Genomic DNA, 15,614 nt, shown 5'->3' with positions numbered 1-15,614 from the left:
GGAGCTTGGCATGAATTCGCGTCGCTGTGTGGCTTAGAACTCTTCGTTCACTGCACGCGCCAGCTGTAGAAAGCCTGCTGTGACACAATCGCGCATAAGCTGTGCTGTCAGCGCTCGACTTGCTTTCCCACAACACAGCTTTGCGCTTTGTCGTGATATGTCGCTGCTAAAAAATTCCTATGACAGTGAAGGCAACAGAGCCAATGTGTACATTAAAAAAAAGTACGACAAAGTAGGCACAGCTGCTTGTGAATTGACTCCTAATAGTTCTACTCGCGTCTGCGTTAAATGTGTGTGCGTGTTTTCTTGTGTGTTTGTGATATTTGTTATTTTGCCCTTTTTTGTATTTTATATCTTAGTTTTCGCGCTCGCGTTTGTGTTCATGTGTGTGAATATGTGAGTGCTTCCGTGCGTGTATGTATTTGTTCCTATTTCTATCCTATTACTTTTGCATTTGTTCTTGTAAGCATGCTGCAGCCACGACTTTCTTTACACTTCCATTAACTCGTCTCATTCAAAGCACCAAGTCCTGTGAATAGCAGGGCTGGCCTCTTCGATGTCATTAAAGCTATTCTCTCTTGTCCACCTTGCCTCCTCAGTCTGTCACCTTGCTTTGTTTTCTCCTACTATTCTGACCTTGCTTCTTGTGCTGTTGCCGCAACGTGATTAGCCAACTTGCACCAAAGAAAGTTCTATCAGCTGTGACAACAGAAACATTGACAGATACAAAATGTTAAAAGCATCACATGGCTTGCACAGTTACTTCGTCTCTTACCCCTGTTAATGTGTTTATGCATCAGTGCATACGGTAGCTTACCAGAAGTGCACATGAAAAGGTGCCATATTGTGAAACAGCACCTTGCTATGTTGTTGCATTCAGTCTTAATAAACAGATGGTTTTGCTGCCCGTCACACGTAGTGGTACACATATATAACATTGTGCAGTGGGGTATCATTTCCTGTCATTAAGCTTTCATCATTACAAATGCAGTTTTCTAGTGAATGGAGTCCAGCAAAGCAGTGCTGTGAGAGCTTTTGCAACTTTCACCATTTATTACTTCCCCAATGTCACTGTCTGAATCTGTTCGTCACTTTGCCTACGGCTTGTAATGAACAAAGTGCCTCACTAAAACACGTTCAACTTTACTGAGCATTTTTCCGGTACGTAAATATGACAAAAAATGCTAGCAAAGTTAATCACGTTAATAATTGTACTTGCATTCGCATTACTTGCTCGAGTCAGATTAATAAATTGAAAATTGGCTATGACAACACTTCAATTTTCAGTGCAGACTGCTAACTGAGCCATAAAGCGTGCTCCGACTAATTTCACTATGGGGCGCGTCAAACTCGACGTTGGCTGCCTGAATGAGCAGTTTGGGCCTCACTAAGCTAATGATGTTTTATATTTGTTCTCTTAATCGCATTACTTGTGTGAGCCAGATAACAAAATAAACAATGCAACCACATGAATGTGCTTTGGCATTCAAGCTGCTGACAGTGGCTGTCAGTTTGGTGTTGTCTGCTGCTATTTCACCACCACTCGCTATGAGATGACTGCGATTTCCAGTGCAGACTGCTAACGTAACCATAAAGCGTGCTCTGCTGCTATTTCACTATGGGGCACGTCAAACTCGACGGTGGCTGTCTGAATGAGCATTTTGGGCCTCTCTAAGCTAATGATGTTTTATATTTGTTCTCTTAACGCATTACTTGTGTGAGCCAGATAACAAAATAAACAATGCAACCACATGAATGTGCTTTGGCATTCAAGCTGCTGACAGTGGCTGTCAGTTTGGTGTTGTCTGCTGCTATTTCACCACCACTCGCTATGAGATGACTGCGATTTTTAGTGCAGACTGCTAACGTAACCATAAAGCGTGCTCTGACTACTGCTATTTCACTATGGGGCACGTCAAACTCGACGGTGGCTGCCTGAATGAGCATTTTGGGCCTCTCTAAGCTAATGATGTTTTATATTTGTTCTCTTAATCGCATTACTTGTGTGAGCCAGATAACAAAATAAACAATGCGACCACATAAATGTGCTTTGGCATTCAAGCTGCTGACAGTGGCTGTCAGTTTGGTGTTGTCTGCTGCTATTTCACCACCACTCGCTATGACATGACTGTGATTTACAGTGCAGACTGCTAACAGAACCATCAAGCGTGCTCTGACTGCTGCTATTTCACTATGGGGCACGTCAAACTCGGCGGTGGCTGCCTGGATGAGCATTTTGGGCCTCACTAAGCTAATGATGTCTTATATTTGTTCTCTTAATCGGTTTACTTGTGTGAGCCAGATAACAAAATAAACAATGCAACCACATGAATGGCTTCCCCAATGAGCATTTTGAGCCCGCCAACGATAATCAGGGTTAACAATAGTGTTTCAATTCAGATATGCCAGCATTTAAATGTGTTTCTATGCCACTTCTTAAATCGACCACAATGTGTGCAGGACGTTGCTTATCAGAATTGAGCTTCTATTATAAGGAATATGCCATAAATGGAACTGCTTACTTATTTTAGAGGTCACGGAATGGATGGTTGGCTGTTGCGAACCCACCGGCAAAATTTTCGTAGCCCTAATAAGGGCTGTTCTTTTGTTAATAAGAAGCGTTTATGCTTCGTCGAGTGGCTCAATGCCAGACAGCTCGCAGTCGGAGTCGCTGTCTTCAGTGTCATCTTCACCCAGCTGGATGATGATGGGTTGAATGTGCTCACTCCCAGACGTGTCAAGTCTGAACTTTGCCTCCAAGTCCATCACATGCTGAACGCTCTTCCTCCAGTCTTCCACCGTTACCTGCTTGATTTTCTCCCTCAAGATGACGTCGACCGTGGACAGCTTGAAGTCTCTGTTGTCCGCAGCGATGCCATTTTTGACCTTGGCCCACGCAAGCTCAATGGGATTAAATTCGCAGTGGTACGGCGGGAGCCTGAGTACAATGCAACCGGCCTTTACAGGTGTGTTGTCTACGATGTAGCTCGGAAAGCGTGACTTTACAGATGCCACCAGCTCAAGCAACTGCTTCTTTATCCTTTCACCGTAGGTGATGTTCTTGCTTGTGAGCCACTCCTGTATCTTTTCCTTCTTCCAGGCTGTCGTCGGCAATTTCTCTTCTCGCCGGCTATGGTAAGGTGCATTATCTAAAAAAACAATGACGCTGCCAGCTGGCAACTCCTGCAGAACGTCATTGAACCAGCCCTCAAAGCGATTGCCGTCCATTATTTCCTCGTGGTAGTCGCCTGTCTTTTGGCCTCGGAATATATCCAAGCCGCCGTCGACGAAACCATCCTCGCTGCTGATGTGCGTCACGATCAGGCGCTGACCTTTCCCAGAAGGTTGTTTTAGACCCGTCGTCAGACCATTTGCTCGAGCCAACAGGCGTCCGCGCTTCTGCACCACGGTGTCTGTCCACACGATCGACCGAGTGTGTCCCGCCGTCACCCATGTCTCGTCCAGGTAGAAGATCTTTCGGCCTTTCGCCCGGTAGCGCTCCACGTCACGGAGGTAGCGATTCCGCCAATCGGTGATGTCATCCCGGTCGATAAGCAGCGAGTTGCGGCTTCTCATTTCGTGCTTGAAGCCGATCTCGGCAAGCAGGCGACGCACAGTACACCGCCTTAGTGATGGTAGTTCCATACGCTCCGAGAACTCGGTAGTTACCTTCTCGACCGTCGGTATCTCGTTGCGGCGAAAGAAATCGTGCACACATGATCTCAGCGCGCACAACTGAAGCTGTCAAACTTCGCGCTGCGTCTCCTCTTCTCCGCATTGCGTGGGCGCTTTCGCGAGGGCGTCGTCAGTTTGCAACCCGAAAAATGCGAGGCTTTAACTTCCTGCCTCACCCTGAACACAGTCCTTTCGCTTACACCAAGCATGTCGGCGACAAACTTGCTCGTGTCCTCCACGCTGCGTTCAGGCTGCCTGTTACGCCAAAACGTGTAGCAGTGGAAGATCATGTTGCGTGAATCGCTGTTCAGGATGTGGCCGCTCTTGTTCGTGCCGAGGCTCCTTGGTGGTGTGGTCATCGAGGCGACACAAGGCTCGTTGGGCAACGAAGGATCGCGTTCCGATGTGACCTCGCTGGGCTCCATGGCGGAAAACTGGCACGGAATGCCGCGCGCGAACGTTCGGGAACTCACGAGATCGCAGGTTCGCAACCGCGAAAAAAAAAGAAAAAAAATATTAATTAAAAATAAGCCCAACACATTAAAAAAAATAAGGTTGTGCAAACACACAAAAAGTATATATGAATCTTATGCTATTAAGCCAGCGACTGCTACACCCGGTGCCGTCCATCTTGCTCTGTAGCAGACGACGCACAGCGTTGTAGAAGGCACGGAGTTAATTTTCTCTGGCGATCCGGAATGTGCAGTAGCATTTCCATCATGATAGTTTTACCAAACCATTCGTCAAGATACACAAATCTTATTTATACCGACAAATACGTGTTTTAGAAGCAGTCACAATTTTTTGAGTGGGACTATTTCTTTAGTCGCGGAGGAATTGGCTGCTGCGCTTCGGTCAACTGGGCGGGGCCTCCTTCTGTCTTCTAAAGTTGTACCCGACTATAGTACACTCTAGTTCCCGACGCGCGTTCTCTTTCTCTCGTTCCCGACGCGCGCTCTCTTTCTTTCTCGTCCGTAGCTAGGTGCGCTGCGGTGCACAAGGGCGTTCGTTCCCGACGCGCGTTCTCTTTATCTCTCGTCCGTAGCTGTGGTTTACCCGAATGATCCCCCGGTGCTTCGCCCACTCATCATCATTCACTTCGTGGTTATGCTGTGATTTTTTTACGATACCGCAAGGAAGGCGTGATGACTTGCGCAAGAAGCAGTGGCTGCACAACATTGGCTGAAAGAACTTGGTTCCGTCAAGGAACAGTATTGTTTGCGAGGTAAGGCGCCTTTCTTATTGCTCATATCAAAGCATCCCCTAATGCTGCAATTTTTAAGTTCTTCCGGCCTGCGCATTAGCGTTTTTGTTGCGGCAATTTGTACGTTGCATAAAAATGGGGTTCTCAGAATGCTGAATATTCTGCTGGGACTCCATAACCTCGCACGTCGTCAACTGTTATGCAATCAGAAATGCAGCACTATAGATTCTACTTTTCACTGAACAAATATATCCGAAGAAACAGCCTCTCGATCGCACTTTTCGTGATTGTTAAGGCCCAACCGCATGCACGCGATATTCAAGCGACAGCGACAAGCGACGCGACAGGCACACCCTGTCGCGCTGTCGGGTCGCGGCGTGGGGCAACCACATGAACGCGACATCGCGAAACAGAGTAGCGACGGATTTGCATTGTTGTGCGAATAAATGTTATCTTGTGCGCGTAAAGAAATCTCAATTTTATGAAACGGTCAATGTTCTATCTAGACCTAGCTAAAATATGCTATCATCCCCAGTGAAAATCCGTCCCATGCATCCCCAGTGGAACTCCGTCCCAAGCCGCCAGCGTAAGGTGCCGTGGCGCCATCTGTTGAGTAAAACTTAAAACACTTTCTCGGCTCTCGGTGGCGTCTCAGGCCTAACAGCGTCAAAACAAAACAACCGATCTCAATATTAACGACAAGAGAGCGCCGATACTTAGTCTTCAGCTAGCGATGAGGTGAAGCGATGACTGATTGTACTATTTATTTTTTGCTGTCACAGCAGAGAGCAAGTTGCAAGAGCGAATTCAGATCGAAGCGGGCAGATTGATTGCTGCCATGTTGTTGTGCAATCGCTGTCCCCAGCGGATGTCGTCGCGCTGACTTCCGGGCGACAAGCGATATTTTCTGGCTGGCCAGAAACCGGCGACACGACCAGCGACAGCCACGGATAGCCCTCCGCGACGGCAAAACCTGTCGCTCGTCGCCGTCGCTTGTCGCTGTCGCTCGAAAATCGCGTGCATGCGGTTGGGCCTTTATGATCCGTTGCCTGTTTTACTTAAAATCGGAATAGCAGCTTGTAGAGGAGCTATTTACAGCTTCGATGTGTGTGTCATTCACTTAAATACAATGAATGCAGGGCCTGAATAAAATTTGTGGGAAGTATACCCGTGGTATTGCAGGTGACGAGCGCCCGCTAGTCCACATTTTAAGGCGAGAACCTTAGTTGGATATGCTTCAAGGTGAGCGTTTGAGGTACAGAAAGTAACGTGACCTAATGAAGGCCAGAAGCGCGCCAAATCATGTCCAGTCGTGTATAATTGTCACGGAGCGGCATATTTTCGAATGGTTTGGACGCTGATTAACGACACGCCGAATTACGAGCGTCAAACACGTGGGCTCCTGACTGTGCAGCGTATAATGCATTCGACATCGACACGCCGAATTACGAGCGGCAAACACGTGGGCTCCTGACTGTGCAGCGTACAATGCATTCGACGTCGACACGCCGAATTACGGGCGTCAAAAGCGTCGTGGCCGCTCGGGCTGCCATCTCGATTCCAGACACGTCACGCCGATTACGGAACCCCGAAGTGTGCGCGTACGGCCACGTGGTAGTACCGGGCTCAACCTTGGCCCTTGACATTGGGAGAGAGGCTAATCTGCGGTTCTTCGTCCATAGTGAGAGCGCGGCCAAGATTGTTGGGAGCTAAGAGAGCTGAATTCGGAGAATGCTACGTAGCGGCAGTTTCCCTACCTAGGGAACTAGGGAAAGGAGAGGCTATTTAGGCGCATGTTTTGGGCCCTGCTGAGTAGTCTAGAAGCTGAACCTATGCGCTGCTGAGAAGCCGTTGGGGGGCTAGTGCCGTCCAGTATCGCCTGGGCCGCCTGGCCACGTCGGAACTCCGAGGAACTTGTTGACGTACGAGACGTCAAACCAGCGTCTGCAACGAAGCTCACGGTAGTTCGCCTCAAGTTAGCTCAACCTGCTTGAGGGTAGTCGTCAGATCTAGACTCCCGGGAACCCCAGCTCAGCAATTCGCATCCACCTCGACAAGATCGGACCGCCAGCCTTCTTCGGGAAGGCTTTGTGCACCGACTTCCACAGTTTATGGACTTGCTGCTGCTGCCCGGCAATGCGTATGACACCATTTGTTTTCTTTGGAACTTTGATTTCTTTTGAACTTTGCCTTAGTGAAATACTGTTAAGTGTATTCTTGTGTATTTGATCCTCGCACTGTTTCATATGTATATGTACTGTTAATTGCTCGTATTTATTTGTCTTCATCATTGTGTGATATCAAGTTCAGGTGTGTTAGTCTCTCTTGTGTTTTTCTTATTATTTTATTTCATTAACTTGTGTATATTTATCAGTCGATAAATATCTTGCTTTTTTGTTTACTCCCGACTCTGACTCTTTTCACTGTGCTCGCTTGCGTACGGAACGACCAACCAGCTTGTCTACCCCGTCGATTGACTTCGCGCCGACGACGAATCGGGGACAGCTGTGACATAAACTGGCGTCCGCGAACAGGACGTTCCGTACAAAAGCAGCACGGTGAACGGAGAACGATCATCGTGGAGAGAGGGATCGATTAGTGCTACTGACACATTCTTGTGCGGTGTAGAAAGCATGTGCATGCGAATTGTGAGCGCACTGTTTTTGGTAGTGTAGCCGCATTTTGGAGAGAATGGAGTCTGAAAAGTGGATAGAAATAGGCAAACTGTTCGGCCTAGAGGGCGATGAGCTGAGGACATGGGTTGCGCAACAGCTGGAGCGGGCGTTGGCCCGAGAGAAAAATGAGAAAGAGCGGGCGTTGGCCCGAGAGAAAAGGGAGAAAGAGCGAGTGGCGGTGAAGGAAGCGGTAGAGCGCGAAATACGGTTGTTACAATTAATGATTCAGTTTAAGCAAACTGGCAACCTCAGCAGGGCTAGCAACGAGCACCTAGAAGTACAGGAGGAGCAGCAGGGAAGTCAGGTGCCCGTAGAAGTCGCGCACGAAAAGTGCGAAGAAATCGCACACACGGTTCTGCCGATAGTAGGAATAGAGGCTAATCTTTGCGAGCCTAACAAAGGTGATGCCAGATCCGCAGACCGTGGCGTAGTTGTTGAGGGACCCGTTCATGGGGAACAGATTGAGCGCGACGTGATACTGTGCCAAGTGAATGCTAGAGAAGCAGCTAGTATGGCTGTAGATGATTTGACGCAGTTATCCCGGGAGTTCGTCGCGAATGTTGCGCCTACAGAAGTAGTCCGAAGTGACGCGAACGTGTTAGGCAAGGGCACCAGTAGAGAGTGCCATCGATCAGAAAAGTGCGCTGAAGCACAGTGTGGGCAGGACAGTGCAGTTGGGGACAGCGCACAAGTAGGCGAGCTACGGTGCGCTAAAGAAAATAGCTGTATTACACCGAGGTTTTTGGAGCTCTCCGACAGTGAAGGTGGATTTGAGAGGGGTGATTTACCCGCTAATCATCAAGACCGAGCGGTTGAGGTGGAAATCGTGACCGACGATATACGTGCTGGTCACCACGAGGAACCAGAGGAAGGCTTGGAAATTAGCACCGCGAAGCGTGCTAGGAGAAAGAAGCGGCGTCGTAAAGTTCGTAATGCGGCAGAGAAGGCAACGCAGCCGAGGAAAACAAAGGGCGCTAAACTCTGCGGGGAGCCCAGTGAAGAATTTCGAAAGGTGCGTTTGCAGATTGCAATGTCTCCAGCAAGAGCGCGTCCGAGCCGCCGGGGGAGGAAGAGAGAAAAGGGCCGTTCGTCGCGGGGGCGGACAAGGGCAAGGGTCCCGGTGTGTTCCCCCTCGTTCGGTTCCTTGAAGAGTGTGCACGGCATGGCACAGAAGAGAGAGCCGATACGGTGCCGTGAATTAGGCATACGCGTCAGTAAAGTTGCAGTGCGATGCGTGAAAGGCATGCTGCCTGTTCGTCGAGGGTGGGCAGCGAGGAGAATGGCCGCTGTACCTTTTGTGTTCCCTCGTTGACCAGACGAGCTGCCAAACCGCGCCCGCCTCGAGTACGGCTTAAGGACGTCCATTAAATATTCGGAATGAAAAGCGGCAATGCAGGTTTTTGTAGACACATTTTGTTTGTTTCTTTATTTTTTCCGTGTTAGGTTAATGTTTTAGAGATCGTTTGGGTGAGCAAGTTCGGAGCTTTGTGTAATTATTTTTGAAGCCCTCCGATATTCTGAGAGAGCTGGCTTGCGCGCGTAGAAAGTTTTTGAAAACTTTGTTTTTTTGATATGTCGTTCTTTCTGTAGCAGTTAGGCTCGCTTGTGGGTGAAATACGCTGTATCGGTTCACTTTACCCAAGGGTTCAGGATTTCTTTTATTGCGATAGCAATTATATGGACACTCAAAAGCAGATTTCTGCCGTCGGCGTCGCCGTCGGCGTCGCCGTCGCCGTCGCCGTGAGGTTCCGTATGACGTCATTTGGAGATGAAATCGTCGCCGCGCGCCGAACGCTGTATGTGCGAGTGAAAGGGCGCGAGGGGCGCGTCTTTCACGGGGAGTGAACGCACGGCGGAGAACAAACGCGCGTTCTGCGCCGTGCTCGCTTAAGGGCTGCAGAAGTAGGCGTCTCTTTTCTCCTTTACAATCACCATATATGTAGAGCAAACGCGCCTTCTTCGGACGCGCGAGAGGCCGTGGGGGAGGGGGAGGGAAGGGAGGCGACGTTTAGCTGCGGCACCAAGTGCCTATTTATATCAGAGGCTCCAGCAACAGTCACCAACGCCGCACGCATTTTGAGCTAACGCGGGCAAAACGCCGATGGCGTCGACAACAGTTCTGCGTGTTGTTGCTACCAAAGCCGCTCACCTTACTTCGTATGACATTGCTGTGTTGCTATCGCATTCATTGCTTCGCCCTTAGGGCGAAACTGTGACATTTTTTTCTGTGAGAGAGGGTCGCTTTATTTTGAAGGAGCCGTGGGGCGGCCTTGTCGTTAGGAAGAGTGTTTGCGCCGTTCCTTAAAGCGTGTCTTCCGCGAACACAAAGGGAAACAAAGCGTTGGCGTGTGTCTCGCATGTGTGTTTGGAAGACGACAGCGTTTGCGGTTCAATTGGTGCATGGAAGTACTTTGCTAGATGCGCAACTATTCTGGTAGTTCTGAGCGCGTGTTTGGCGCACGTTTTTTGGTTGCCATTGCACTACTGCGTGTATTAAAGCTGATGTGGAGTGTGAGCAGACTATTCATGGCAGGTGTGCTGCATATGTTATTTCGAGTACCAGTTATTTGCGGTCATTGTGCAGTCGAGTTGGAGAATGTTGTTGTTGTGTGCCTGGACGTGTGGTGTGTTCGATTTTTTTTTTTTGCATGGTACACGTGGTTATTAGATGTATAATGTTATGTATACATAGAATGGTCTTCTTTTTCTTGTTTTTGTTTTCGAAAATGCCACTCGTGTAAGTGAATATTATGTGATAATATTCTGAAAGTGGGGGGCTGTGTCACGGAGCGGCATATTTTCGAATGGTTTGGACGCTGATTAACGACACGCCGAATTACGAGCGTCAAACACGTGGGCTCCTGACTGTGCAGCGTATAATGCATTCGACATCGACACGCCGAATTACGAGCGGCAAACACGTGGGCTCCTGACTGTGCAGCGTACAATGCATTCGACGTCGACACGCCGAATTACGGGCGTCAAAAGAGTCGTGGCCGCTCGGGCTGCCATCTCGATTCCAGACACGTCACGCCGATTACGGACCCCGAAGTGTGCGCGTACGGCCACGTGGTAGTACCGGGCTCAACCTTGGCCCTTGACATTGGGAGAGAGGCTAATCTGCGGTTCTTCGTCCATAGTGAGAGCGCGGCCAAGATTGTTGGGAGCTAAGAGAGCTGAATTCGGAGAATGCTACGTAGCGGCAGTTTCCCTACCTAGGGAACTAGGGAAAGGAGAGGCTATTTAGGCGCATGTTTTGGGCCCTGCTGAGTAGTCTAGAAGCTGAACCTATGCGCTGCTGAGAAGCCGTTGGGGGGCTAGTGCCGTCCAGTATCGCCTGGCCACGTCGGAACTCCGAGGAACTTGTTGACGTACGAGACGTCAAACCAGCGTCTGCAACGAAGCTCACGGTAGTTCGCCTCAAGTTAGCTCAACCTGCTTGAGGGAAGTCGTCAGATCTAGACTCCCGGGAACCCCAGCTCAGCAATTCGCATCCACCTCGACAAGATCGGACCGCCAGCCTTCTTCGGGAAAGCTTTGTGCACCGACTTCCACAGTTTATGGACTTGCTGCTGCTGCCCGGCAATGCGTATGACACCATTTGTTTTCTTTGGAACTTTGATTTCTTTTGAACTTTGCCTTAGTGAAATACTGTTAAGTGTATTCTTGTGTATTTGATCCTCGCACTGTTTCATATGTATATGTACTGTTAATTGCTCGTATTTATTTGTCTTCATCATTGTGTGATATCAAGTTCAGGTGTGTTAGTCTCTCTTGTGTTTTTCTTATTATTTTATTTCATTAACTTGTGTATATTTATCAGTCGATAAATATCTTGCTTTTTTGTTTACTCCCGACTCTGACTCTTTTCACTGTGCTCGCTTGCGTACGGAACGACCAACCAGCTTGTCTACCCCGTCGATTGACTTCGCGCCGACGACGAATCGGGGACAGCTGTGACATAAACTGGCGTCCGCGAACAGGACGTTCCGTACAAAAGCAGCACGGTGAACGGAGAACGATCATCGTGGAGAGAGGGATCGATTAGTGCTACTGACACATTCTTGTGCGGTGTAGAAAGCATGTGCATGCGAATTGTGAGCGCACTGTTTTTGGTAGTGTAGCCGCATTTTGGAGAGAATGGAGTCTGAAAAGTGGATAGAAATAGGCAAACTGTTCGGCCTAGAGGGCGATGAGCTGAGGACATGGGTTGCGCAACAGCTGGAGCGGGCGTTGGCCCGAGAGAAAAATGAGAAAGAGCGGGCGTTGGCCCGAGAGAAAAGGGAGAAAGAGCGAGTGGCGGTGAAGGAAGCGGTAGAGCGCGAAATACGGTTGTTACAATTAATGATTCAGTTTAAGCAAACTGGCAACCTCAGCAGGGCTAGCAACGAGCACCTAGAAGTACAGGAGGAGCAGCAGGGAAGTCAGGTGCCCGTAGAAGTCGCGCACGAAAAGTGCGAAGAAATCGCACACACGGTTCTGCCGATAGTAGGAATAGAGGCTAATCTTTGCGAGCCTAACAAAGGTGATGCCAGATCCGCAGACCGTGGCGTAGTTGTTGAGGGACCCGTTCATGGGGAACAGATTGAGCGCGACGTGATACTGTGCCAAGTGAATGCTAGAGAAGCAGCTAGTATGGCTGTAGATGATTTGACGCAGTTATCCCGGGAGTTCGTCGCGAATGTTGCGCCTACAGAAGTAGTCCGAAGTGACGCGAACGTGTTAGGCAAGGGCACCAGTAGAGAGTGCCATCGATCAGAAAAGTGCGCTGAAGCACAGTGTGGGCAGGACAGTGCAGTTGGGGACAGCGCACAAGTAGGCGAGCTACGGTGCGCTAAAGAAAATAGCTGTATTACACCGAGGTTTTTGGAGCTCTCCGACAGTGAAGGTGGATTTGAGAGGGGTGATTTACCCGCTAATCATCAAGACCGAGCGGTTGAGGTGGAAATCGTGACCGACGATATACGTGCTGGTCACCACGAGGAACCAGAGGAAGGCTTGGAAATTAGCACCGCGAAGCGTGCTAGGAGAAAGAAGCGGCGTCGTAAAGTTCGTAATGCGGCAGAGAAGGCAACGCAGCCGAGGAAAACAAAGGGCGCTAAACTCTGCGGGGAGCCCAGTGAAGAATTTCGAAAGGTGCGTTTGCAGATTGCAATGTCTCCAGCAAGAGCGCGTCCGAGCCGCCGGGGGAGGAAGAGAGAAAAGGGCCGTTCGTCGCGGGGGCGGACAAGGGCAAGGGTCCCGGTGTGTTCCCCCTCGTTCGGTTCCTTGAAGAGTGTGCACGGCATGGCACAGAAGAGAGAGCCGATACGGTGCCGTGAATTAGGCATACGCGTCAGTAAAGTTGCAGTGCGATGCGTGAAAGGCATGCTGCCTGTTCGTCGAGGGTGGGCAGCGAGGAGAATGGCCGCTGTACCTTTTGTGTTCCCTCGTTGACCAGACGAGCTGCCAAACCGCGCCCGCCTCGAGTACGGCTTAAGGACGTCCATTAAATATTCGGAATGAAAAGCGGCAATGCAGGTTTTTGTAGACACATTTTGTTTGTTTCTTTATTTTTTCCGTGTTAGGTTAATGTTTTAGAGATCGTTTGGGTGAGCAAGTTCGGAGCTTTGTGTAATTATTTTTGAAGCCCTCCGATATTCTGAGAGAGCTGGCTTGCGCGCGTAGAAAGTTTTTGAAAACTTTGTTTTTTTGATATGTCGTTCTTTCTGTAGCAGTTAGGCTCGCTTGTGGGTGAAATACGCTGTATCGGTTCACTTTACCCAAGGGTTCAGGATTTCTTTTATTGCGATAGCAATTATATGGACACTCAAAAGCAGATTTCTGCCGTCGGCGTCGCCGTCGGCGTCGCCGTCGCCGTCGCCGTGAGGTTCCGTATGACGTCATTTGGAGATGAAATCGTCGCCGCGCGCCGAACGCTGTATGTGCGAGTGAAAGGGCGCGAGGGGCGCGTCTTTCACGGGGAGTGAACGCACGGCGGAGAACAAACGCGCGTTCTGCGCCGTGCTCGCTTAAGGGCTGCAGAAGTAGGCGTCTCTTTTCTCCTTTACAATCACCATATATGTAGAGCAAACGCGCCTTCTTCGGACGCGCGAGAGGCCGTGGGGGAGGGGGAGGGAAGGGAGGCGACGTTTAGCTGCGGCACCAAGTGCCTATTTATATCAGAGGCTCCAGCAACAGTCACCAACGCCGCACGCATTTTGAGCTAACGCGGGCAAAACGCCGATGGCGTCGACAACAGTTCTGCGTGTTGTTGCTACCAAAGCCGCTCACCTTACTTCGTATGACATTGCTGTGTTGCTATCGCATTCATTGCTTCGCCCTTAGGGCGAAACTGTGACATTTTTTTCTGTGAGAGAGGGTCGCTTTATTTTGAAGGAGCCGTGGGGCGGCCTTGTCGTTAGGAAGAGTGTTTGCGCCGTTCCTTAAAGCGTGTCTTCCGCGAACACAAAGGGAAACAAAGCGTTGGCGTGTGTCTCGCATGTGTGTTTGGAAGACGACAGCGTTTGCGGTTCAATTGGTGCATGGAAGTACTTTGCTAGATGCGCAACTATTCTGGTAGTTCTGAGCGCGTGTTTGGCGCACGTTTTTTGGTTGCCATTGCACTACTGCGTGTATTAAAGCTGATGTGGAGTGTGAGCAGACTATTCATGGCAGGTGTGCTGCATATGTTATTTCGAGTACCAGTTATTTGCGGTCATTGTGCAGTCGAGTTGGAGAATGTTGTTGTTGTGTGCCTGGACGTGTGGTGTGTTCGATTTTTTTTTTTTTGCATGGTACACGTGGTTATTAGATGTATAATGTTATGTATACATAGAATGGTCTTCTTTTTCTTGTTTTTGTTTTCGAAAATGCCACTCGTGTAAGTGAATATTATGTGATAATATTCTGAAAGTGGGGGGCTGTGTCACGGAGCGGCATATTTTCGAATGGTTTGGACGCTGATTAACGACACGCCGAATTACGAGCGTCAAACACGTGGGCTCCTGACTGTGCAGCGTATAATGCATTCGACATCGACACGCCGAATTACGAGCGGCAAACACGTGGGCTCCTGACTGTGCAGCGTACAATGCATTCGACGTCGACACGCCGAATTACGGGCGTCAAAAGAGTCGTGGCCGCTCGGGCTGCCATCTCGATTCCAGACACGTCACGCCGATTACGGACCCCGAAGTGTGCGCGTACGGCCACGTGGTAGTACCGGGCTCAACCTTGGCCCTTGACATTGGGAGAGAGGCTAATCTGCGGTTCTTCGTCCATAGTGAGAGCGCGGCCAAGATTGTTGGGAGCTAAGAGAGCTGAATTCGGAGAATGCTACGTAGCGGCAGTTTCCCTACCTAGGGAACTAGGGAAAGGAGAGGCTATTTAGGCGCATGTTTTGGGCCCTGCTGAGTAGTCTAGAAGCTGAACCTATGCGCTGCTGAGAAGCCGTTGGGGGGCTAGTGCCGTCCAGTATCGCCTGGCCACGTCGGAACTCCGAGGAACTTGTTGACGTACGAGACGTCAAACCAGCGTCTGCAACGAAGCTCACGGTAGTTCGCCTCAAGTTAGCTCAACCTGCTTGAGGGAAGTCGTCAGATCTAGACTCCCGGGAACCCCAGCTCAGCAATTCGCATCCACCTCGACAAGATCGGACCGCCAGCCTTCTTCGGGAAAGCTTTGTGCACCGACTTCCACAGTTTATGGACTTGCTGCTGCTGCCCGGCAATGCGTATGACACCATTTGTTTTCTTTGGAACTTTGATTTCTTTTGAACTTTGCCTTAGTGAAATACTGTAAAGTGTATTCTTGTGTATTTGATCCTCGCACTGTTTCATATGTATATGTACTGTTAATTGCTCGTATTTATTTGTCTTCATCATAATGTGATATTAAGTTCAGGTGTGTTAGTCTCTCTTGTGTTTTTCTTATTATTTTATTTCATTAACTTGTGTATATTTATCAGTCGATAAATATCTTGCTTTTTTGTTTACTCCCGACTCTGACTCTTTTCACTGTGCTCGCTTGCGTACGGAACGACCAACCAGCTTGTCTACCCCGTCGATTGACTTCGCGCC

Source organism: Dermacentor silvarum, chromosome 9, assembly GCF_013339745.2.
Source record: "Dermacentor silvarum isolate Dsil-2018 chromosome 9, BIME_Dsil_1.4, whole genome shotgun sequence".
Lineage (NCBI taxonomy): Eukaryota > Metazoa > Arthropoda > Arachnida > Ixodida > Ixodidae > Dermacentor > Dermacentor silvarum.
The sequence above is the reverse complement of the archived record's forward strand: the minus strand, read 5'-3'. Positions refer to the sequence as shown.